This window comes from Rutidosis leptorrhynchoides, chromosome 1, assembly GCF_046630445.1.
Source record: "Rutidosis leptorrhynchoides isolate AG116_Rl617_1_P2 chromosome 1, CSIRO_AGI_Rlap_v1, whole genome shotgun sequence".
NCBI lineage: Eukaryota > Viridiplantae > Streptophyta > Magnoliopsida > Asterales > Asteraceae > Rutidosis > Rutidosis leptorrhynchoides.
In genome coordinates this window covers 648256727-648283956 of record NC_092333.1, presented here as the reverse complement: position 1 = coordinate 648283956, position 27230 = coordinate 648256727, and the positions used below count along the sequence as shown (strand labels likewise).

Sequence of the window (27230 nt, the reverse complement as noted above, 5' to 3'; positions counted from 1 at the left end):
GATAAAAAAGTTACTCAAGTGGATAAAAAAAGGTCGGAAGGTGGGACAAGTAAGGGTCAACAAGTGAAGATTCAAAATTCGTTCGGAACTTTAAATAATGACACATATAACCTAGTGGATGAACCGAGCGATGTTGAATCTGAAAAGGAGGAAACGGCCCAGTTTATGGCGGGGAAAAAGGTTACTAAGACATCGACTACGTTTGGAATGAAGTCGGGCTGGTTGTAGTTGTGTGTCCTTGTTTAGATGGGTCGTTTGGTTTTCTTGTTTTTTGCTAGTCCTCGTTAGATATTTAGGTCTAGCTTGTTTTTTTTGGTTGTCTGAGAGGCCACAAGGTGCGCTTGTGGTTGTTGTCCCTATTTGCATTTTATTATTTTTTTTAATAAAAATATTCACCGGGTAAAACCCATTACCCAAAAAAAGGTTTTCTCGAATTATATATATATATATATATATATATATATATATATATATATATATATATATATATATATATATATATATATATATATATATATATATATATATATATATATATATAGGGGAGAGATCCACTGAGAACACTTGTACTGTGAGAACCTGAGAACTTATATTCGAACAAAAAATTGACGCGGCCGAACAATTTTGTGGTTAGTCGAACAAAAAGATTAGATGCATGAAAATCACATGTTCTACAATTCTGTTTGGTTCTACAAAATTTGGTTCGGTTCTACAAAATTTGGTTCGGTTCTACAAAATTGTAGAACGAAAATTGGTTCGAATTAGGGCATTTTTTCATGGTCGAGCAATTTTTGAGCTGGTGAAAATGTAGAACATGCAATGTAGAACACATAAGGTAGAACATAAAAATGTAGAACATGTTCGAATTTTCAAATTTTATTCAAATTGGACATGATTTTCTTCTAATTATAATTTTTTAGAACATAAATAAGTTCAAATTTCTCCAAATTAGTTCGACCATTTTTGTTCGAGTTTCACACGTTATACATCAAAATCAACTTTTTTTTATTTAGTTAGAATATATATATATATATATATATATATATATATATATATATATATATATATATATATATATATATATATATATATAGAGGTTCGTATCAATAATTTGACACTATACTAAGCCTCCTTTTTAATTTCTTTTTATTATTCTTAATTTTAGTTTTATTACAGGAGATATGTTTTCTAAGTCAACTCCATCATGAGAACGGTTCGAGATCTTGGAACATATAAGGTATGCATTTAGACTCTTAAGGTGTTTCTCATTTATGGAGTCTTAAATCAAGCTTACATCCTCTAAATATTAGAGGACAGTTTTTACATTTTCAGATTAATATTATCTTGTTGGTACATATTGTTGGAAAATCGTGTATACTTTTAGTCAGATTAACGCAGCGGATAGTTAAAATAATAATCTTTTATTATTTTATGAACAAAATTTTACAAGATTAAATATTCACTTATTTAATGAAACATGCACACTATTAATCTTTCCCAATGATTCAATTACACCATAATAATTGTCATGAATATAAAAACAAAAGAGGAGTTAACGATATACCTTTCTTGGAGAAATTGATGAGACGGAGAGAAACTTACGATCAAAAGTATGACCGTCTCTTTGGATAGTCCACACTACACTTCAAACAACCGTCAATGGATGCTAGTCCAAACCCAAGTAACTTATCAATATAATCAAGTTATATTAATAAGATTAATAATACTCCGTATAAATGATGCTTTTGAAAAGAGTAAAAGAAGACTAATGATGATTGTCTTCTAACAAAAATATCACAAAGGTTTTTGGGACTTATTCTCTTTATATTTTTACTTACTTCCGTTCAAGCCTTAAAAGAACATCTATATATATAATAGGGAGGAAAAATCAAACCACCTCATGAGTCACATTTATTCGATTATTTAAACAAATACATGAGTCATCATCCACCAACTATATATTTTTTGTTGGCCACCAAGATTATTTAAATCATACATTTTGAAATCAAATTTCCATATTAGTTAAACGTAACAATCAAATGAGATTTATTTTTTGTTCAAAACAAGATACGGAGTATATTATAAGTAAAGTGAAAATCCTTTCTATCATGTCGTTTTCATGTGAATAGTAAATTAATTAATTTCGTTTCATTTACTATTCATATGAATAGTAAATTAATTAATTTCGACTTACTATTTTGTTACTTGAGTAATATATATACATCATATATATATTTTATTTGACGTCTCGGTGTATATGTGTGTGACCCCGAATGCTCAAATGAAGTTGACCATATAGTTATATGTTGTACCTTGCACATTAATCCTACAGACTCCCACTTGTGCATGACACAACACCAAGTAACTATACAAACAATGGTAAGCGTCTAGCAACACGTCATTGTCCCCAAATTCATGTGAGGGTAGTTTCTCGAAACTGTTTATGGTAAGTGTTAAATGTCATTCGTCCTTTTGTTTCAGATACTTTAGTTAAACTTGAGATATGGATCATCGGTCATTCTCATTTGTTTAACAATTTTATTTCTCGATCTTAGAACTGAATTAGATCACCAAATTAATTAAGTATCATCTTAATTACATCTGGGTGCGGTCACACAAATATCTTATTCATTCATCGAGGAGCTCAAAAGTATCTAACTCCAAACATTTTAGAGGAACAAATCATATATTGCATACACGTGTCTATCACGAGCTTTACATTATACCCAATAATGGCCTTTATAACAGCCTTATTCAGGACAGCGTTTAACCATATCAAAGTACAATGTTCCACACATCAAAACTGGCGTGCCTCTCAAGTCTAAGGATATAAAGACATAATCACTAAAAGATTCACTACTGACAATGATCCATGTAGTGACATCTCGGATGGGTCATTCCAATATTCATCATCAATGAATACATATGAATTTTGGTCTCTACAAGTTAACTATTTATCATCAATGAATATAACCAAAATTTCACATTAATCTTAATTCATGTTATTCCCATAACGTGACCGATTATGGAGATTTTGAATAATCAACAATTATTCATGGATTAAACATGCTAATATAGAATACAATGATATAAATGAAAACGATCATACCAACTATATATCAATTCATTAATATAAAACTGCTTAATGTTCCAAAAAATATCCAAATACTAAATTACAAATGAAAAAGATCAGTAGCATAACGAAGTCCAGTATTACTAGAATGATCATCATGCTTGTTGTGTATCATGGGCTTCATGAACGGGTCAACCACATTATCATTTGTATGAACCTTTAAGAATACTAATATAATTCCTCTTAACGACTTAATGAATGTAGTCAAACTTTTGAAGAATGTGCCAGATACTTTTATGTACATGTGATTCTTTCAAAAGTATATTAACACTCGAACTATCACAATACATATTATAGAAGATTAAATGTTGTGTACTACTCTGAGTATAACAACAAACTTCCTTATCTAGACAGCTTTCTGAGCAGCTTCTCAGTCAACAATGTATTCTGCTTTTGTTGTAGATTGTTCAATAGTGCTCTGCCTAGAGCTCTTCCAATCATCTGTATCGCCCATCATGACAAAGAAACAACGTGACTGGATTGAGAATCATCTTGATCAGTTTGGAAACTATAATCAGTATAAAACTTAATACTTAACTCTTCTTCCAAACCACCGTAAACCAAGAACATATCATTAGTACTCTGCAAATACTAAAGAATATTCTTAATAACAATCCAATATACTTCACATGGATTATGTTGACAATGACTCGTCAAACTTAAAACTAATTAAACATCGGGTATAGTACATATCATGGCATACATAATGGATCATATAGCCGAAGCATATGTGATACATTTCATTTGTCTCATCTCATCTGCTGTTATAGGACTTTTGAGACTTTCTCACGGTTATGCCCTTTTGCATTGGCAAAGCTCCATGCTTGGAGTTTTGCATGCTAAATCTGTGCAAGATAATGTATGTACTTTGATTCAAACAAATAAGCCAATTGGATCTATTGTATAGATCCTCATTCCAATAATATAAGTAGCTTCATCAAGATCCTTTATGGAAATACATTTTCCAAGCCAAGACTTGACATCTTGCAAGTTGGAATGTTATTTCTAATAAGTAATATGTCATCAACATATAAGATCAAGAAGACTACTCTGCTCCCACTTGCTCTAATGTAAACTCAGGGCTTATCTTGATTTTGAGAAAAATTAAACACTTTGATTTTCTCATTAAACTTAAGATTCTAGCTCCTGGATGCTTGCTTTTATCCATAAATGGATTTTAGAAGCTTGCATACTTTATTAGGATGTTTAGGATTCATAAACCCTTCCGGCTGAACTATATATGAAATGTCCCGTTGTTATTGATTAAAAACGTTCCATATTAATTGATTTCGTTGCGAGGTTTTGACCTCTATATGAGACGTTTTTCAAAGACTGCATTCATTTTAAAACAAACCATAACCTTTATTTCATCAATAAAGGTTTAAAAAGCTTTACGTAGATTATCAAATAATGATAATCTAAAATATCCTGTTTACACACGACCATTACATAATGGTTTACAATACAAATATGTTACAACAAAATAAGTTTCTTGAATGCAGTTTTTACACAATATCATACAAGCATGGACTCCAAATCTCGTCCTTATTTAAGTATGCGACAGCGGAAGCTCTTAATAATCACCTGAGAATAAACATGCTTAAAACGTCAACAAAAATGTTGGTGAGTTATAGGTTTAACCTATATATATCAAATCATAATAATAGACCACAAGATTTCATATTTCAATACACATCCCATACATAGAGATAAAAATCATTCATATGGTGAACACCTGGTAACCGACATTAACAAGATACATATATAAGAATATCCCCATCATTCCGGGACACCCTTCGGATATGATATAAATTTCGAAGTACTAAAGCATCCGGTACTTTGGATGGGGTTTGTTAGGCCCAATAGATCTATCTTTAGGATTCGCGTCAATTAGGGTGTCTGTTCCCTAATTCTTAGATTACCAGACTTAATAAAAAGGGGCATATTCGATTTCGATAATTCAACCATAGAATGTAGTTTCACGTACTTGTGTCTATTTTGTAAATCATTTATAAAACCTGCATGTATTCTCATCCCAAAATATTAGATTTTAAAAGTGGGACTATAACTCACTTTCACAGATTTTTACTTCGTCGGGAAGTAAGACTTGGCCACTGGTTGATTCACGAACCTATAACAATATATACATATATATCAAAGTATGTTCAAAATATATTTACAACACTTTTAATATATTTTGATGTTTTAAGTTTATTAAGTCAGCTGTCCTCGTTAGTAACCTACAACTAGTTGTCCACAGTTAGATGTACAGAAATAAATCGATAAATATTATTTTGAATCAATCCACGACCCAGTGTATACGTATCTCAGTATTGATCACAACTCAAACTATATATATTTTGGAATCAACCTCAACCCTGTATAGCTAACTCCAACATTCACATATAGAGTGTCTATGGTTGTTCCGAAATATATATAGATGTGTCGACATGATAGGTCGAAACATTGTATACGTGTCTATGGTATCTCAAGATTACATAATATACAATACAAGTTGATTAAGTTATGGTAGGAATAGATTTGTTACCAAATTTCACGTAGCTAAAATAAGAAAAATTATCCAATCTTGTTTTACCCATAACTTCTTCATTTTAAATCCGTTTTGAGTGAATCAAATTGCTATAGTTTCATATTGAACTCTATTTTATGAATCTAAACAGAAAAAGTATAGGTTTATAGTCGAAAAAATAAGTTACAAGTCGTTTTTGTAAAGGTAGTCATTTCAGTCGAAAGAACGACGTCTAGATGACCATTTTAGAAAACATACTTCCACTTTGAGTTTAACCATAATTTTTGGATATAGTTTCATGTTCATAATAAAAATCATTTTCTCAGAATAACAACTTTTAAATCAAAGTTTATCATAGTTTTTAATTAACTAACCCAAAACAGCCCGCGGTGTTACTACGACGGCGTAAATCCGGTTTTACGGTGTTTTTCGTGTTTCCAGGTTTTAAATCATTAAGTTAGCATATCATATAGATATAGAACATGTGTTTAGTTGATTTTAAAAGTCAAGTTAGAAGGATTAACTTTTGTTTGCGAACAAGTTTAGAATTAACTAAACTATGTTCTAGTGATTACAAGTTTAAACCTTCGAATAAGATAGCTTTATATGTATGAATCGAATGATGTTATGAACATCATTACTACCTTAAGTTCCTTGGATAAACCTACTGGAAAAGAGAAAAATGGATCTAGCTTCAACGGATCCTTGGATGGCTCGAAGTTCTTGAAGCAGAATCATGACACGAAAACAAGTTCAAGTAAGATCATCACTTGAAATAAGATTGTTATAGTTATAGAAATTGAACCAAAGTTTGAATATGATTATTACCTTGTATTAGAATGATAACCTACTGTAAGAAACAAAGATTTCTTGAGGTTGGATGATCACCTTACAAGATTGGAAGTGAGCTAGCAAACTTGAAAGTATTCTTGATTTTATGTAACTAGAACTTGTAGAATTTATGAAGAATACTTAGAACTTGAAGATAGAACTTGAGAGAGATCAATTAGATGAAGAAAATTGAAGAATGAAAGTGTTTGTAGGTGTTTTTGGTCGTTGGTGTATGGATTAGATATAAAGGATATGTAATTTTGTTTTCATGTAAATAAGTCATGAATGATTACTCATATTTTTGTAATTTTATGAGATATTTCATGCTAGTTGCCAAATGATGGTTCCCACATGTGTTAGGTGACTCACATGGGCTGCTAAGAGCTGATCATTGGAGTGTATATACCAATAGTACATACATCTAAAAGCTGTGTATTGTACGAGTACGAATACGGGTGCATACGAGTAGAATTGTTGATGAAACTGAACGAGGATGTAATTGTAAGCATTTTTGTTAAGTAGAAGTATTTTGATAAGTGTATTGAAGTCTTTCAAAAGTGTATAAATACATATTAAAACACTACATGTATATACATTTTAACTGAGTCGTTAAGTCATCGTTAGTCATTACATGTAAGTGTTGTTTTGAAACCTTTAGGTTAACGATCTTGTTAAATGTTGTTAACCCAATGTTTATAATATCAAATGAGATTTTAAATTATTATATTATCATGATATTATCATGTATGAATATCTCTTAATATGATATATATATATATATATATATACATTAAATGTCTTTACAACGATAATCGTTACATATATGTCTCGTTTAAAAATCATTAAGTTAGTAGTCTTGTTTTTACATATGTAGTTCATTGTTAATATACTTAATGATATGTTTACTTATCATAGTATCATGTTAACTATATATATATCCATATATATGTCATCATATAGTTTTTACAAGTTTTAACGTTCGTGAATCACCGGTCAACTTGGGTGGTCAATTGTCTATATGAAACAAATTTCAGTTAATCAAGTCTTAACAAGTTTGATTGCTTAACATGTTGGAAACATTTAATCATGTAAATATCAATCTCAATTAATATATATAAACATGGAAAAGTTCGGGTCACTACAGTACCTACCCGTTAAATAAATTTCGTCCCGAAATTTTAAGCTGTTGAAGGTGTTGACGAATCTTCTGGAAATAGATGCGGGTATTTCTTCTTCATCTGATCTTCACGCTCTCAGGTGAACTCGGGTCCTCTACGAGCATTCCATCGAACCTTAACAATTGGTATCTTGTTTTGCTTAAGTCTTTTAACCTCACGATCCATTATTTCGACGGGTTCTTCGATGAATTGAAGTTTTTCGTTGATTTGGATTTCATCTAACGGAATAGTGAGATCTTCTTTAGCAAAACATTTCTTCAAATTCGAGACGTGGAAAGTGTTATGTACAGCCGCGAGTTGTTGAGGTAACTCAAGTCGGTAAGCTACTGGTCCGACACGATCAATAATCTTGAATGGTCCAATATACCTTGGATTTAATTTCCCTCGTTTACCAAATCGAACAACGCCTTTCCAAGGTGCAACTTTAAGCATGACCATCTCTCCAATTTCAAATTCTATATCTTTTCTTTTAATGTTAGCGTAGCTCTTTTGTCGACTTTGGGCGGTTTTTAACCGTTGTTGAATTTGGATGATCTTCTCGGTAGTTTCTTGTATAATCTCCGGACCCGTAATCTGTCTATCCCCCTCTTCACTCCAACAAATCGGAGACCTGCACTTTCTACCATAAAGTGCTTCAAACGGCGCCATCTCAATGCTTGAATGGTAGCTGTTGTTGTAGGAAAATTCTGCTAACGGTAGATGTCGATCCCAACTGTTTCCGAAATCAATAACACATGCTCGTAGCATGTCTTCAAGCGTTTGTATCGTCCTTTCGCTCTGCCCATCAGTTTGTGGATGATAGGCAGTACTCATGTCTAGACGAGTTCCTAATGCTTGCTGTAATGTCTGCCAGAATCTTGAAATAAATCTGCCATCCCTATCAGAGATAATAGAGATTGGTATTCCATGTCTGGAGACGACTTCCTTCAAATACAGTCGTGCTAACTTCTCCATCTTGTCATCTTCTCTTATTGGCAGATAGTGTGCTGATTTTGTGAGACGATCAACTATTACCCAAATAGTATCAAAACCACTTGCAGTCCTTGGCAATTTAGTGATGAAATCCATGGTAATGTTTTCCCATTTCCATTCCGGGATTTCCGGTTGTTGAAGTAGACCTGATGGTTTCTGATGCTCAGCTTTGACCTTAGAACACGTCAAACATTCTCCTACATATTTAGCAACATCGGCTTTCATACCCGGCCACCAAAAATGTTTCTTGAGATCCTTGTACATCTTCCCCGTTCCAGGATGTATTGAGTATCTGGTTTTATGAGCTTCTCTAAGTACCATTTCTCTCATATCTCCAAATTTTGGTACCCAAATCCTTTCAGCCCTATACCGGGTTCCGTCTTACCGAATATTAAGATGCTTCTCCGATCCTTTGGGTATTTCATCCTTTAAATTTCCCTCTTTTAAAACTCCTTGTTGCGCCTCCTTTATTTGAGTAGTAAGGTTATTATGAATCATTATATTCATAGATTTTACTCGAATGAGTTCTCTGTCCTTCCTGCTCAAGGCATCGGCTACCACATTTGCCTTCCCCGGGTGGTAACGAATCTCAAAGTCGTAATCATTCAACAATTCAATCCACCTACGCTGCCTCATATTCAGTTGTTTCTGATTAAATATGTGTTGAAGACTTTTGTGGTCGGTATATATAATACTTTTGACCCCATATAAGTAGTGCCTCCAAGTCTTTAATGCAAAAACAACCGCGCCTAATTCTAAATCATGCGTCGTATAATTTTGCTCGTGAATCTTCAATTGTCTAGACGCATAAGCAATCACCTTCGTTCGTTGCATTAATACACAACCGAGACCTTGCTTTGATGCGTCACAATAAATCACAAAATCATCATTCCCTTCAGGCAATGACAATATAGGTGCCGTAGTTAGCTTTTTCTTCAATAACTGAAACGCTTTCTCTTGTTCATCATTCCATTCAAATTTCTTCCCTTTATGCGTTAATGCAGTCAAGGGTTTTGCTATTCTGGAAAAATCTTGGATGAACCTTCTGTAGTAACCAGCTAGTCCTAAAAACTGGCGTATGTGTTTCGGAGTTTTCGGGGTTTCCCACTTTTCAACAGTTTCTATCTTTGCCGGATCCACCTTAATACCTTCTTTGTTCACTATGTGACCGAGGAATTGAACTTCTTCCAACCAAAATGCACACTTTGAAAACTTAGCGTACAATTCTTCCTTCCTCAATACTTCTAACACCTTTCTCAAATGTTCACCGTGTTCTTGGTCATTCTGTGAGTAAATAAGTATGTCATCAATGAAAACAATGACAAACTTGTCAAGGTATGGTCCACACACTCGGTTCATAAGGTCCATGAACACAGCTGGTGCATTAGTTAAACCAAACGGCATGACCATAAACTCGTAATGACCGTAACGTGTTCTGAAAGCAGTCTTTGGAATATCATCTTCTTTCACCCGCATTTGATGATACCCGGAACGTAAGTCAATCTTTGAATAAACAGACGAGCCTTGTAGTTGATCAAATAAGTCGTCGATTCTCGGTAGTGGGTAGCGGTTCTTGATGGTAAGTTTGTTCAACTCTCGGTAGTCGATACACAACCTAAATGTACCATCTTTCTTCTTGACAAACAAAACAGGAGCTCCCCACGGTGATGTGCTTGGTCGAATGAAACCACGCTCTAAAAGTTCTTGTAATTGGCTTTGCAGTTCTTTCATCTCGCTGGGTGCGAGTCTGTAAGGAGCACGAGCTATTGGTGCAGCTCCTGGTACAAGATCTATTTGAAATTCAACGGATCGATGTGGGGGTAATCCCGGTAATTCTTTCGGAAATACATCGGGAAATTCTTTTGCAATGGGAACATCATTGATGCTCTTTTCTTCAGTTTGTACTTTCTCGACGTGTGCTAGAACAGCATAGCAACCTGTTCTTATTAGTTTTTGTGCCTTCAAATTACTAATAAGATGTAGCTTCGTGTTGCCCTTTTCTCCGTACACCATTAAGGGTTTTCCTTTTTCTCGTATAATGCGAATTGCATTTTTGTAACAAACGATCTCTGCTTTCACTTCTTTCAACCAGTCCATACCGATTATCACATCAAAACTCCCTAACTCTACTGGTATCAAATCAATCTTAAATGTTTCGCTAACCAGTTTAATTTCTCGATTCCGACATATATTATCTGCTGAAATTAATTTACCATTTGCTAATTCGAGTAAAAATTTACTATCCAAAGGCGTCAATGGACAACTTAATTTAGCACAAAAATCTTTACTCATATAGCTTCTATCCGCACCCGAATCAAATAAAACGTAAGCAGAAAACGTACCCGTAACTAGCTCCGGGTCTTCCTGTGCCTCTGCCACATTAATATTGAAAACTCTTCCGCGGCCTTGTCCATTCGTGTTCTCCTGGTTTGGGCAATTTCTAATAATGTGGCCCGGTTTTCCACATTTATAACAAACTACATTGGCATAACTTGCTCCGACACTACTTGCTCCGCCATTACTCGTTCCGACACCATTTGTTCCTTTCGTTCTATTAACCCCTGGTCCGAAGACCTCACACTTCGCCGCGCTATGACCATTTATTTTACACTTGTTGCAAAATTTGGTGCAGAACCCCGAGTGATACTTTTCACACCTTTGGCATAGCTGCTTCTGATTGTTGTTATTGTTGCGGTTATTATTGTTGTTGGGATGATTGTTGTAGTTGCTGTTGCTGTTGTTGTTGTTGTTGTTGTTGTTGTTGGGCCGTTTGTTGTGGTTGCGATTGTTGGGATAATTGTTGTAATTGCTGTTGTTGTTGTATTGGTGATTCTTATCACCGTTTTCCTCCCACTTTCTTTTGAGTTGCTTCACATTGGCCTCTTCAGCAGTCTGTTCTTTAATTCTTTCTTCAATCTGGTTCACTAGTTTGTGAGCCATTCTACATGCCTGTTGTATGGAGGCGGGCTCGTGTGAACTTATATCTTCTTGGATTCTTTCCGGTAATCCTTTCACAAACGCGTCGATCTTCTCTTCCTCATCTTCGAATGCTCCCGGACACAATAGGCACAATTCTGTGAATCGTCTTTCGTACGTGGTAATATCAAATCCTTGAGTTCGTAACCCTCTAAGTTCTGTCTTGAGCTTATTGACCTCGGTTCTAGGACGGTACTTCTCGTTCATCAAGTGCTTGAATGCTGACCACGGTAGTGCGTACGCATCGTCTTGTCCCACTTGCTCTAGATAGGTATTCCACCATGTTAACGCAGAACCTGTGAAGGTATGCGTAGCGTACTTCATTTTGTCCTCTTCAGTACACTTACTTATGGCAAACACTGATTCGACCTTCTCGGTCCACCATTTCAATCCGATCGGTCCTTCGGTTCCATCAAATTTCAAAGGTTTGCAGGCAGTGAATTCTTTGTAGGTGCATCCTACACGATTTCCTGTACTGCTAGATCCAAGGTTATTGTTGGTATGTAGCGCAGCCTGTACTGCGGCTATGTTTGAAGCTAGAAAAGTACGAAATTCCTCTTCATTTATATTCACGGTGTGTCGAGTAGTCGGTGCCATTTCCTTCAAAATAGTCAAATGGAACAAGTTAATCATACAGAATATTAAGAGTAGTTAATAGTATTTCGTAGCATAATATGAACTCATTTATAAAAGCTTTTTCTTCATATTAGCGTTTTATAAGTTTAAATTCGGGTAGTACCTACCCGTTAAGTTCATACTTAGTAGCTAATATACAATTCAACTACTACAATTCTATATGAAAAACTGATTATAATAATATTTCGCGTTCAAACTTTTACACAATATTTTACAAACTTACAATACCGCTTATTTTACATATAGCATGAAATATAGCACACAATAAATTTGATACAAGATGGTTGTGAAGATAATTCTAGCTAGTACACAAGTCGTTCAGCAAAGGCAATAAAGACACGTAATTCATACGTCCAGAAACAAGTCATGCATTCTGGTTTTACTAGGATTACTTCCCATCCTTGGTCTTGTGGAACATAACCGTTATGGCCGTTGATAAGACAGCGTGTTGTAACGTCGTCAAAGGGACGAGGGTTACGTAATGTCCAACAGTCCCGTAACAATCTAAAAACCTCATTTCTTACCCCAATTACCGACTCCGTCACTTGTGGGAACGTTTTGTTTAATAGTTGTAGCCCGATGTTCTTGTTCTCACTTTGGTGAGAAGCGAACATTACTAATCCGTAAGCATAACATGCTTCTTTATGTTGCATGTTAGCCGCTTTTTCTAAATCACGAAGTCCAATATTCGGATATATTGAGTCAAAATAATTTCTTAACCCATTGCGTAAAATAGCATTTGGGTTCCCCGCAATATATGCGTCAAAGTAAACACATCGTAACTTATGGATTTCTCAATGTGATATCCCCCATCTTACGAACGAAAGCCTTTTATAAACCAATGCATTCTTGGAACGTTCTTCGAATGTCTTACAAACTGATCTCGCCTTAAATAGTTGTGCCGAAGAATTCTGACCGACTCTAGACAAGATTTCATCAATCATGTCTCCGGGTAGGTCTCTTAAAATATTGGGTTGTCTATCCATTTTGTGTTTTTATACTGTAAAATAGACAAGAGTTAGATTCATAAAAAAATACTTATTAATACAAGCAATTTTTACATATATCATAAAGCATAAGCACACTATATTACATATATTACACCACACGAATACAACTATCTTATTCCGACTCGCTTGTTTCTTCTTCTTCGATTTTGGTTCGTTTTGCCAAGTTTCTAGGGATATATGACGTTCCCGTAATACGAGCCGTCGTTTTCCACATTGGTTTAGAAAAACCTGGTGGTTTAGAGTTTCCCGGGTCATTGTTACAACTTAAGGACTTCGGGGGTTGACGATACATATAAAGTTCATCGGGGTTGGAATTAGATTTCTCTATTTTTATGCCCTTTCCCTTATTATTTTCTTTTGCCTTTTTAAATTCAGTTGGGGTAATTTCTATAACATCATCGGAATTCTCGTCGGAATCCGATTCATCGGAGAATTGGTAATCCTCCCAATATTTTGCTTCCGTGGCGGAAACACCATTGACCATAATTAACCTTGGTCGGTTGGTTGAGGATTTTCTTTTACTTAACCGTTTTATTATTTTCCCCACCGGTTCTATTTCTTCATCCGGTTCCGATTCTTCTTCCGGTTCCGATTCTTCTTCCGGTTCCGACTCTTCTTCCGTTTCCTCTTCGGAAACTTGTGAATCAGTCCACGAATCATTCCAATTTACATTTGACTCTTCATTATTATTAGGTGAGTCAATGGGACTTGTTCTAGAGGTAGACATCTATCACATAATATTAAACGCGTTAAGAGATTAATATATCACATAATATTCACATGTTAAAAATATATAGTTTCCAACAAAATTTGTTAAGCAATCATTTTTCAAGTAAACACGGTCGAAGTCCAGACTCACTAATGCATCCTAACAAACTCGATAAGACACACTAATGCAAAATTCTGGTTCTCTAAGACCAACGCTCGGATACCAACTGAAATGTTCCGTTCTTATTGATTAAAAACGTTCCATATTAATTGATTTCGTTGCGAGGTTTTGACCTCTATATGAGACGTTTTTCAAAGACTGCATTCATTTTAAAACAAACCATAACCATTATTTCATCAATAAAGGTTTAAAAAGCTTTACGTAGATTATCAAATAATGATAATCTAAAATATCCTGTTTACACACGACCATTACATAATGGTTTACAATACAAATATGTTACAACAAAATAAGTTTCTTGAATGCAGTTTTTACACAATATCATACAAGCATGGACTCCAAATCTCGTCCTTATTTAAGTATGCGACAGCGGAAGCTCTTAATAATCACCTGAGAATAAACATGCTTAAAACGTCAACAAAAATGTTGGTGAGTTATAGATTTAACCTATATATATCAAATCATAATAATAGACCACAAGATTTCATATTTCAATACACATCCCATACATAGAGATAAAAATCATTCATATGGTGAACACCTGGTAACCGACATTAACAAGATGCATATATAAGAATATCCCCATCTTTCCGGGACACCCTCCGGATATGATATAAATTTCGAAGTACTAAAGCATCCGGTACTTTGGATGGGGTTTGTTAGGCCCAATAGATCTATCTTTAGGATTCGCATCAATTAGGGTGTCTGTTCCCTAATTCTTAGATTACCAGACTTAATAAAAAGGGGCATATTCGATTTCGATAATTCAACCATAGAATGTAGTTTCACGTACTTGTGTCTATTTTGTAAATCATTTATAAAACCTGCATGTATTCTCATCCCAAAATATTAGATTTTAAAAGTGGGACTATAACTCACTTTCACAGATTTTTACTTCGTCGGGAAGTAAGACTTGGCCACTGGTTGATTCACGAACCTATAACAATATATACATATATATCAAAGTATGTTCAAAATATATTTACAACACTTTTAATATATTTTGATGTTTTAAGTTTATTAAGTCAGCTGTCCTCGTTAGTAACCTACAACTAGTTGTCCACAGTTAGATGTACAGAAATAAATCGATAAATATTATTTTGAATCAATCCACGACCCAGTGTATACGTATCTCAGTATTGATCACAACTCAAACTATATATATTTTGGAATCAACCTCAACCCTGTATAGCTAACTCCAACATTCACATATAGAGTGTCTATGGTTGTTCCGAAATATATATAGATGTGTCGACATGATAGATCGAAACATTGTATACGTGTCTATGGTATCTCAAGATTACATAATATACAATACAAGTTGATTAAGTTATGGTTGGAATAGGTTTGTTACCAATTTTCACGTAGCTAAAATGAGAAAAATTATCCAATCTTGTTTTACCCATAACTTCTTCATTTTAAATCCGTTTTGAGTGAATCAAATTGCTATGGTTTCATATTGAACTCTATTTTATGAATCTAAACAGAAAAAGTATAGGTTTATAGTCGAAAAAATAAGTTACAAGTCGTTTTTGTAAAGGTAGTCATTTCAGTCGAAAGAACGACGTCTAGATGACCATTTTAGAAAACATACTTCCACTTTGAGTTTAACCATAATTTTTGGATATAGTTTCATGTTCATAATAAAAATCATTTTCTCAGAATAACAACTTTTAAATCAAAGTTTATCATAGTTTTTAATTAACTAACCCAAAACAGCCCGCGGTATTACTACGACGGCGTAAATCCGGTTTTACGGTGTTTTTCGTGTTTCCAGGTTTTAAATCATTAAGTTAGCATATCATATAGATATAGAACATGTGTTTAGTTGATTTTAAAAGTCAAGTTAGAAGGATTAACTTTTGTTTGCGAACAAGTTTAGAATTAACTAAACTATGTTCTAGTGATTACAAGTTTAAACCTTCGAATAAGATAGCTTTATATGTATGAATCGAATGATGTTATGAACATCATTACTACCTTAAGTTCCTTGGATAAACCTACTGGAAAAGAGAAAAATGGATCTAGCTTCAACGGATCCTTGGATGGCTCGAAGTTCTTGAAGCAGAATCATGACACGAAAACAAGTTCAAGTAAGATCATCACTTGAAATAAGATTGTTATAGTTATAGAAATTGAACCAAAGTTTGAATATGATTATTACCTTGTATTAGAATGATAACCTACTGTAAGAAACAAAGATTTCTTGAGGTTGGATGATCACCTTACAAGATTGGAAGTGAGCTAGCAAACTTGAAAGTATTCTTGATTTTATGTAACTAGAACTTGTAGAATTTATGAAGAACACTTAGAACTTGAAGATAGAACTTGAGAGAGATCAATTAGATGAAGAAAATTGAAGAATGAAAGTGTTTGTAGGTGTTTTTGGTCGTTGGTGTATGGATTAGATATAAAGGATATGTAATTTTGTTTTCATGTAAATAAGTCATGAATGATTACTCATATTTTTGTAATTTTATGAGATATTTCATGCTAGTTGCCAAATGATGGTTCCCACATGTGTTAGGTGACTCACATGGGCTGCTAAGAGCTGATCATTGGAGTGTATATACCAATAGTACATACATCTAAAAGCTGTGTATTGTACGAGTACGAATACGGGTGCATACGAGTAGAATTGTTGATGAAACTGAACGAGGATGTAATTGTAAGCATTTTTGTTAAGTAGAAGTATTTTGATAAGTGTATTGAAGTCTTTCAAAAGTGTATAAATACATATTAAAACACTACATGTATATACATTTTAACTGAGTCGTTAAGTCATCGTTAGTCATTACATGTAAGTGTTGTTTTGAAACCTTTAGGTTAACGATCTTGTTAAATGTTGTTAACCCAATGTTTATAATATCAAATGAGATTTTAAATTATTATATTATCATGATATTATCATGTATGAATATCTCTTAATATGATATATATATATATATACATTAAATGTCTTTACAACGATAATCGTTACATATATGTCTCGTTTAAAAATCATTAAGTTAGTAGTCTTGTTTTTACATATGTAGTTCATTGTTAATATACTTAATGATATGTTTACTTATCATAGTATCATGTTAACTATATATATATCCATATATATGTCATCATATAGTTTTTACAAGTTTTAACGTTCGTGAATCACCGGTCAACTTGGGTGGTCAATTGTCTATATGAAACAAATTTCAGTTAATCAAGTCTTAACAAGTTTGATTGCTTAACATGTTGGAAACATTTAATCATGTAAATATCAATCTCAATTAATATATATAAACATGGAAAAGTTCGGGTCACTACAGTACCTACCCGTTAAATAAATTTCGTCCCGAAATTTTAAGCTGTTGAAGGTGTTGACGAATCTTCTGGAAATAGATGCGGGTATTTCTTCTTCATCTGATCTTCACGCTCTCAGGTGAACTCGGGTCCTCTACGAGCATTCCATCGAACCTTAACAATTGGTATCTTGTTTTGCTTAAGTCTTTTAACCTCACGATCCATTATTTCGACGGGTTCTTCGATGAATTGAAGTTTTTCGTTGATTTGGATTTCATCTAACGGAATAGTGAGATCTTCTTTAGCAAAACATTTCTTCAAATTCGAGACGTGGAAAGTGTTATGTACAGCCGCGAGTTGTTGAGGTAACTCAAGTCGGTAAGCTACTGGTCCGACACGATCAATAATCTTGAATGGTCCAATATACCTTGGATTTAATTTCCCTCGTTTACCAAATCGAACAACGCCTTTCCAAGGTGCAACTTTAAGCATGACCATCTCTCCAATTTCAAATTCTATATCTTTTCTTTTAATGTTAGCGTAGCTCTTTTGTCGACTTTGGGCGGTTTTTAACCGTTGTTGAATTTGGATGATCTTCTCGGTAGTTTCTTGTATAATCTCCGGACCCGTAATCTGTCTATCCCCCTCTTCACTCCAACAAATCGGAGACCTGCACTTTCTACCATAAAGTGCTTCAAACGGCGCCATCTCAATGCTTGAATGGTAGCTGTTGTTGTAGGAAAATTCTGCTAACGGTAGATGTCGATCCCAACTGTTTCCGAAATCAATAACACATGCTCGTAGCATGTCTTCAAGCGTTTGTATCGTCCTTTCGCTCTGCCCATCAGTTTGTGGATGATAGGCAGTACTCATGTCTAGACGAGTTCCTAATGCTTGCTGTAATGTCTGCCAGAATCTTGAAATAAATCTGCCATCCCTATCAGAGATAATAGAGATTGGTATTCCATGTCTGGAGACGACTTCCTTCAAATACAGTCGTGCTAACTTCTCCATCTTGTCATCTTCTCTTATTGGCAGATAGTGTGCTGATTTTGTGAGACGATCAACTATTACCCAAATAGTATCAAAACCACTTGCAGTCCTTGGCAATTTAGTGATGAAATCCATGGTAATGTTTTCCTATTTCCATTCCGGGATTTCCGGTTGTTGAAGTAGACCTGATGGTTTCTGATGCTCAGCTTTGACCTTAGAACACGTCAAACATTCTCCTACATATTTAGCAACATCGGCTTTCATACCCGGCCACCAAAAATGTTTCTTGAGATCCTTGTACATCTTCCCCGTTCCAGGATGTATTGAGTATCTGGTTTTATGAGCTTCTCTAAGTACCATTTCTCTCATATCTCCAAATTTTGGTACCCAAATCCTTTCAGCCCTATACCGGGTTCCGTCTTACCGAATATTAAGATGCTTCTCCGATCCTTTGGGTATTTCATCCTTTAAATTTCCCTCTTTTAAAACTCCTTGTTGCGCCTCCTTTATTTGAGTAGTAAGGTTATTATGAATCATTATATTCATAGATTTTACTCGAATGAGTTCTCTGTCCTTCCTGCTCAAGGCATCGGCTACCACATTTGCCTTCCCCGGGTGGTAACGAATCTCAAAGTCGTAATCATTCAACAATTCAATCCACCTACGCTGCCTCATATTCAGTTGTTTCTGATTAAATATGTGTTGAAGACTTTTGTGGTCGGTATATATAATACTTTTGACCCCATATAAGTAGTGCCTCCAAGTCTTTAATGCAAAAACAACCGCGCCTAATTCTAAATCATGCGTCGTATAATTTTGCTCGTGAATCTTCAATTGTCTAGACGCATAAGCAATCACCTTCGTTCGTTGCATTAATACACAACCGAGACCTTGCTTTGATGCGTCACAATAAATCACAAAATCATCATTCCCTTCAGGCAATGACAATATAGGTGCCGTAGTTAGCTTTTTCTTCAATAACTGAAACGCTTTCTCTTGTTCATCATTCCATTCAAATTTCTTCCCTTTATGCGTTAATGCAGTCAAGGGTTTTGCTATTCTGGAAAAATCTTGGATGAACCTTCTGTAGTAACCAGCTAGTCCTAAAAACTGGCGTATGTGTTTCGGAGTTTTCGGGGTTTCCCACTTTTCAACAGTTTCTATCTTTGCCGGATCCACCTTAATACCTTCTTTGTTCACTATGTGACCGAGGAATTGAACTTCTTCCAACCAAAATGCACACTTTGAAAACTTAGCGTACAATTCTTCCTTCCTCAATACTTCTAACACCTTTCTCAAATGTTCACCGTGTTCTTGGTCATTCTGTGAGTAAATAAGTATGTCATCAATGAAAACAATGACAAACTTGTCAAGGTATGGTCCACACACTCGGTTCATAAGGTCCATGAACACAGCTGGTGCATTAGTTAAACCAAACGGCATGACCATAAACTCGTAATGACCGTAACGTGTTCTGAAAGCAGTCTTTGGAATATCATCTTCTTTCACCCGCATTTGATGATACCCGGAACGTAAGTCAATCTTTGAATAAACAGACGAGCCTTGTAGTTGATCAAATAAGTCGTCGATTCTCGGTAGTGGGTAGCGGTTCTTGATGGTAAGTTTGTTCAACTCTCGGTAGTCGATACACAACCTAAATGTACCATCTTTCTTCTTGACAAACAAAACAGGAGCTCCCCACGGTGATGTGCTTGGTCGAATGAAACCACGCTCTAAAAGTTCTTGTAATTGGCTTTGCAGTTCTTTCATCTCGCTGGGTGCGAGTCTGTAAGGAGCACGAGCTATTGGTGCAGCTCCTGGTACAAGATCTATTTGAAATTCAACGGATCGATGTGGGGGTAATCCCGGTAATTCTTTCGGAAATACATCGGGAAATTCTTTTGCAATGGGAACATCATTGATGCTCTTTTCTTCAGTTTGTACTTTCTCGACGTGTGCTAGAACAGCATAGCAACCTGTTCTTATTAGTTTTTGTGCCTTCAAATTACTAATAAGATGTAGCTTCGTGTTGCCCTTTTCTCCGTACACCATTAAGGGTTTTCCTTTTTCTCGTATAATGCGAATTGCATTTTTGTAACAAACGATCTCTGCTTTCACTTCTTTCAACCAGTCCATACCGATTATCACATCAAAACTCCCTAACTCTACTGGTATCAAATCAATCTTAAATGTTTCGCTAACCAGTTTAATTTCTCGATTCCGACATATATTATCTGCTGAAATTAATTTACCATTTGCTAATTCGAGTAAAAATTTACTATCCAAAGGCGTCAATGGACAACTTAATTTAGCACAAAAATCTTTACTCATATAGCTTCTATCCGCACCCGAATCAAATAAAACGTAAGCAGAAAACGTACCCGTAACTAGCTCCGGGTCTTCCTGTGCCTCTGCCACATTAATATTGAAAACTCTTCCGCGGCCTTGTCCATTCGTGTTCTCCTGGTTTGGGCAATTTCTAATAATGTGGCCCGGTTTTCCACATTTATAACAAACTACATTGGCATAACTTGCTCCGACACTACTTGCTCCGCCATTACTCGTTCCGACACCATTTGTTCCTTTCGTTCTATTAACCCCTGGTCCGAAGACCTCACACTTCGCCGCGCTATGACCATTTATTTTACACTTGTTGCAAAATTTGGTGCAGAACCCCGAGTGATACTTTTCACACCTTTGGCATAGCTGCTTCTGATTGTTGTTATTGTTGCGGTTATTATTGTTGTTGGGATGATTGTTGTAGTTGCTGTTGCTGTTGTTGTTGTTGTTGTTGTTGTTGTTGTTGGGCCGTTTGTTGTGGTTGCGATTGTTGGGATAATTGTTGTAATTGCTGTTGTTGTTGTATTGGTGATTCTTATCACCGTTTTCCTCCCACTTTCTTTTGAGTTGCTTCACATTGGCCTCTTCAGCAGTCTGTTCTTTAATTCTTTCTTCAATCTGGTTCACTAGTTTGTGAGCCATTCTACATGCCTGTTGTATGGAGGCGGGCTCGTGTGAACTTATATCTTCTTGGATTCTTTCCGGTAATCCTTTCACAAACGCGTCGATCTTCTCTTCCTCATCTTCGAATGCTCCCGGACACAATAGGCACAATTCTGTGAATCGTCTTTCGTACGTGGTAATATCAAATCCTTGAGTTCGTAACCCTCTAAGTTCTGTCTTGAGCTTATTGACCTCGGTTCTGGGACGGTACTTCTCGTTCATCAAGTGCTTGAATGCTGACCACGGTAGTGCGTACGCATCGTCTTGTCCCACTTGCTCTAGATAGGTATTCCACCATGTTAACGCAGAACCTGTGAAGGTATGCGTAGCGTACTTCATTTTGTCCTCTTCAGTACACTTACTTATGGCAAACACTGATTCGACCTTCTCGGTCCACCGTTTCAATCCGATCGGTCCTTCGGTTCCATCAAATTTCAAAGGTTTGCAGGCAGTGAATTCTTTGTAGGTGCATCCTACACGATTTCCTGTACTGCTAGATCCAAGGTTATTGTTGGTATGTAGCGCAGCCTGTACTGCGGCTATGTTTGAAGCTAGAAAAGTACGAAATTCCTCTTCATTTATATTCACGGTGTGTCGAGTAGTCGGTGCCATTTCCTTCAAAATAGTCAAATGGAACAAGTTAATCATACAGAATATTAAGAGTAGTTAATAGTATTTCGTAGCATAATATGAACTCATTTATAAAAGCTTTTTCTTCATATTAGCGTTTTATAAGTTTAAATTCGGGTAGTACCTACCCGTTAAGTTCATACTTAGTAGCTAATATACAATTCAACTACTACAATTCTATATGAAAAACTGATTATAATAATATTTCGCGTTCAAACTTTTACACAATATTTTACAAACTTACAATACCGCTTATTTTACATATAGCATGAAATATAGCACACAATAAATTTGATACAAGATGGTTGTGAAGATAATTCTAGCTAGTACACAAGTCGTTCAGCAAAGGCAATAAAGACACGTAATTCATACGTCCAGAAACAAGTCATGCATTCTGGTTTTACTAGGATTACTTCCCATCCTTGGTCTTGTGGAACATAACCGTTATGGCCGTTGATAAGACAGCGTGTTGTAACGTCGTCAAAGGGACGAGGGTTACGTAATGTCCAACAGTCCCGTAACAATCTAAAAACCTCATTTCTTACCCCAATTACCGACTCCGTCACTTGTGGGAACGTTTTGTTTAATAGTTGTAGCCCGATGTTCTTGTTCTCACTTTGGTGAGAAGCGAACATTACTAATCCGTAAGCATAACATGCTTCTTTATGTTGCATGTTAGCCGCTTTTTCTAAATCACGAAGTCCAATATTCGGATATATTGAGTCAAAATAATTTCTTAACCCATTGCGTAAAATAGCATTTGGGTTCCCCGCAATATATGCGTCAAAGTAAACACATCGTAACTTATGGATTTCTCAATGTGATATCCCCCATCTTACGAACGAAAGCCTTTTATAAACCAATGCATTCTTGGAACGTTCTTCGAATGTCTTACAAACTGATCTCGCCTTAAATAGTTGTGCCGAAGAATTCTGACCGACTCTAGACAAGATTTCATCAATCATGTCTCCGGGTAGGTCTCTTAAAATATTGGGTTGTCTATCCATTTTGTGTTTTTATACTGTAAAATAGACAAGAGTTAGATTCATAAAAAAATACTTATTAATACAAGCAATTTTTACATATATCATAAAGCATAAGCACACTATATTACATATATTACACCACACGAATACAACTATCTTATTCCGACTCGCTTGTTTCTTCTTCTTCGATTTTGGTTCGTTTTGCCAAGTTTCTAGGGATATATGACGTTCCCGTAATACGAGCCGTCGTTTTCCACATTGGTTTAGAAAAACCTGGTGGTTTAGAGTTTCCCGGGTCATTGTTACAACTTAAGGACTTCGGGGGTTGACGATACATATAAAGTTCATCGGGGTTGGAATTAGATTTCTCTATTTTTATGCCCTTTCCCTTATTATTTTCTTTTGCCTTTTTAAATTCAGTTGGGGTAATTTCTATAACATCATCGGAATTCTCGTCGGAATCCGATTCATCGGAGAATTGGTAATCCTCCCAATATTTTGCTTCCGTGGCGGAAACACCATTGACCATAATTAACCTTGGTCGGTTGGTTGAGGATTTTCTTTTACTTAACCGTTTTATTATTTTCCCCACCGGTTCTATTTCTTCATCCGGTTCCGATTCTTCTTCCGGTTCCGATTCTTCTTCCGGTTCCGACTCTTCTTCCGTTTCCTCTTCGGAAACTTGTGAATCAGTCCACGAATCATTCCAATTTACATTTGACTCTTCATTATTATTAGGTGAGTCAATGGGACTTGTTCTAGAGGTAGACATCTATCACATAATATTAAACGCGTTAAGAGATTAATATATCACATAATATTCACATGTTAAAAATATATAGTTTCCAACAAAATTTGTTAAGCAATCATTTTTCAAGTAAACACGGTCGAAGTCCAGACTCACTAATGCATCCTAACAAACTCGATAAGACACACTAATGCAAAATTCTGGTTCTCTAAGACCAACGCTCGGATACCAACTGAAATGTTCCGTTCTTATTGATTAAAAACGTTCCATATTAATTGATTTCGTTGCGAGGTTTTGACCTCTATATGAGACGTTTTTCAAAGACTGCATTCATTTTAAAACAAACCATAACCATTATTTCATCAATAAAGGTTTAAAAAGCTTTACGTAGATTATCAAATAATGATAATCTAAAATATCCTGTTTACACACGACCATTACATAATGGTTTACAATACAAATATGTTACAACAAAATAAGTTTCTTGAATGCAGTTTTTACACAATATCATACAAGCATGGACTCCAAATCTCGTCCTTATTTAAGTATGCGACAGCGGAAGCTCTTAATAATCACCTGAGAATAAACATGCTTAAAACGTCAACAAAAATGTTGGTGAGTTATAGATTTAACCTATATATATCAAATCATAATAATAGACCACAAGATTTCATATTTCAATACACATCCCATACATAGAGATAAAAATCATTCATATGGTGAACACCTGGTAACCGACATTAACAAGATGCATATATAAGAATATCCCCATCTTTCCGGGACACCCTCCGGATATGATATAAATTTCGAAGTACTAAAGCATCCGGTACTTTGGATGGGGTTTGTTAGGCCCAATAGATCTATCTTTAGGATTCGCATCAATTAGGGTGTCTGTTCCCTAATTCTTAGATTACCAGACTTAATAAAAAGGGGCATATTCGATTTCGATAATTCAACCATAGAATGTAGTTTCACGTACTTGTGTCTATTTTGTAAATCATTTATAAAACCTGCATGTATTCTCATCCCAAAATATTAGATTTTAAAAGTGGGACTATAACTCACTTTCACAGATTTTTACTTCGTCGGGAAGTAAGACTTGGCCACTGGTTGATTCACGAACCTATAACAATATATACATATATATCAAAGTATGTTCAAAATATATTTACAACACTTTTAATATATTTTGATGTTTTAAGTTTATTAAGTCAGCTGTCCTCGTTAGTAACCTACAACTAGTTGTCCACAGTTAGATGTACAGAAATAAATCGATAAATATTATTTTGAATCAATCCACGACCCAGTGTATACGTATCTCAGTATTGATCACAACTCAAACTATATATATTTTGGAATCAACCTCAACCCTGTATAGCTAACTCCAACATTCACATATAGAGTGTCTATGGTTGTTCCGAAATATATATAGATGTGTCGACATGATAGATCGAAACATTGTATACGTGTCTATGGTATCTCAAGATTACATAATATACAATACAAGTTGATTAAGTTATGGTTGGAATAGGTTTGTTACCAATTTTCACGTAGCTAAAATGAGAAAAATTATCCAATCTTGTTTTACCCATAACTTCTTCATTTTAAATCCGTTTTGAGTGAATCAAATTGCTATGGTTTCATATTGAACTCTATTTTATGAATCTAAACAGAAAAAGTATAGGTTTATAGTCGAAAAAATAAGTTACAAGTCGTTTTTGTAAAGGTAGTCATTTCAGTCGAAAGAACGACGTCTAGATGACCATTTTAGAAAACATACTTCCACTTTGAGTTTAACCATAATTTTTGGATATAGTTTCATGTTCATAATAAAAATCATTTTCTCAGAATAACAACTTTTAAATCAAAGTTTATCATAGTTTTTAATTAACTAACCCAAAACAGCCCGCGGTATTACTACGACGGCGTAAATCCGGTTTTACGGTGTTTTTCGTGTTTCCAGGTTTTAAATCATTAAGTTAGCATATCATATAGATATAGAACATGTGTTTAGTTGATTTTAAAAGTCAAGTTAGAAGGATTAACTTTTGTTTGCGAACAAGTTTAGAATTAACTAAACTATGTTCTAGTGATTACAAGTTTAAACCTTCGAATAAGATAGCTTTATATGTATGAATCGAATGATGTTATGAACATCATTACTACCTTAAGTTCCTTGGATAAACCTACTGGAAAAGAGAAAAATGGATCTAGCTTCAACGGATCCTTGGATGGCTCGAAGTTCTTGAAGCAGAATCATGACACGAAAACAAGTTCAAGTAAGATCATCACTTGAAATAAGATTGTTATAGTTATAGAAATTGAACCAAAGTTTGAATATGATTATTACCTTGTATTAGAATGATAACCTACTGTAAGAAACAAAGATTTCTTGAGGTTGGATGATCACCTTACAAGATTGGAAGTGAGCTAGCAAACTTGAAAGTATTCTTGATTTTATGTAACTAGAACTTGTAGAATTTATGAAGAACACTTAGAACTTGAAGATAGAACTTGAGAGAGATCAATTAGATGAAGAAAATTGAAGAATGAAAGTGTTTGTAGGTGTTTTTGGTCGTTGGTGTATGGATTAGATATAAAGGATATGTAATTTTGTTTTCATGTAAATAAGTCATGAATGATTACTCATATTTTTGTAATTTTATGAGATATTTCATGCTAGTTGCCAAATGATGGTTCCCACATGTGTTAGGTGACTCACATGGGCTGCTAAGAGCTGATCATTGGAGTGTATATACCAATAGTACATACATCTAAAAGCTGTGTATTGTACGAGTACGAATACGGGTGCATACGAGTAGAATTGTTGATGAAACTGAACGAGGATGTAATTGTAAGCATTTTTGTTAAGTAGAAGTATTTTGATAAGTGTATTGAAGTCTTTCAAAAGTGTATAAATACATATTAAAACACTACATGTATATACATTTTAACTGAGTCGTTAAGTCATCGTTAGTCATTACATGTAAGTGTTGTTTTGAAACCTTTAGGTTAACGATCTTGTTAAATGTTGTTAACCCAATGTTTATAATATCAAATGAGATTTTAAATTATTATATTATCATGATATTATCATGTATGAATATCTCTTAATATGATATATATATATATATACATTAAATGTCTTTACAACGATAATCGTTACATATATGTCTCGTTTAAAAATCATTAAGTTAGTAGTCTTGTTTTTACATATGTAGTTCATTGTTAATATACTTAATGATATGTTTACTTATCATAGTATCATGTTAACTATATATATATCCATATATATGTCATCATATAGTTTTTACAAGTTTTAACGTTCGTGAATCACCGGTCAACTTGGGTGGTCAATTGTCTATATGAAACAAATTTCAGTTAATCAAGTCTTAACAAGTTTGATTGCTTAACATGTTGGAAACATTTAATCATG

The 27230-nt window shown here is 34.7% G+C and overlaps 1 protein-coding gene across 1 annotated transcript in view; it reads left to right on the top strand.

The window, feature by feature from the left end:
* LOC139885764 (probable serine/threonine-protein kinase PBL28) overlaps positions 1 to 27230 on the top strand; it is a 74702-nt gene that overhangs the window by 4130 nt on the left and 43342 nt on the right. Inside the window, exon 2 of the transcript XR_011772078.1 lies at positions 1177 to 1237. The gene's annotated coding sequence lies outside the window, so the exon portion shown is untranslated. The remainder of the gene's footprint in view (positions 1 to 1176; positions 1238 to 27230) is intronic.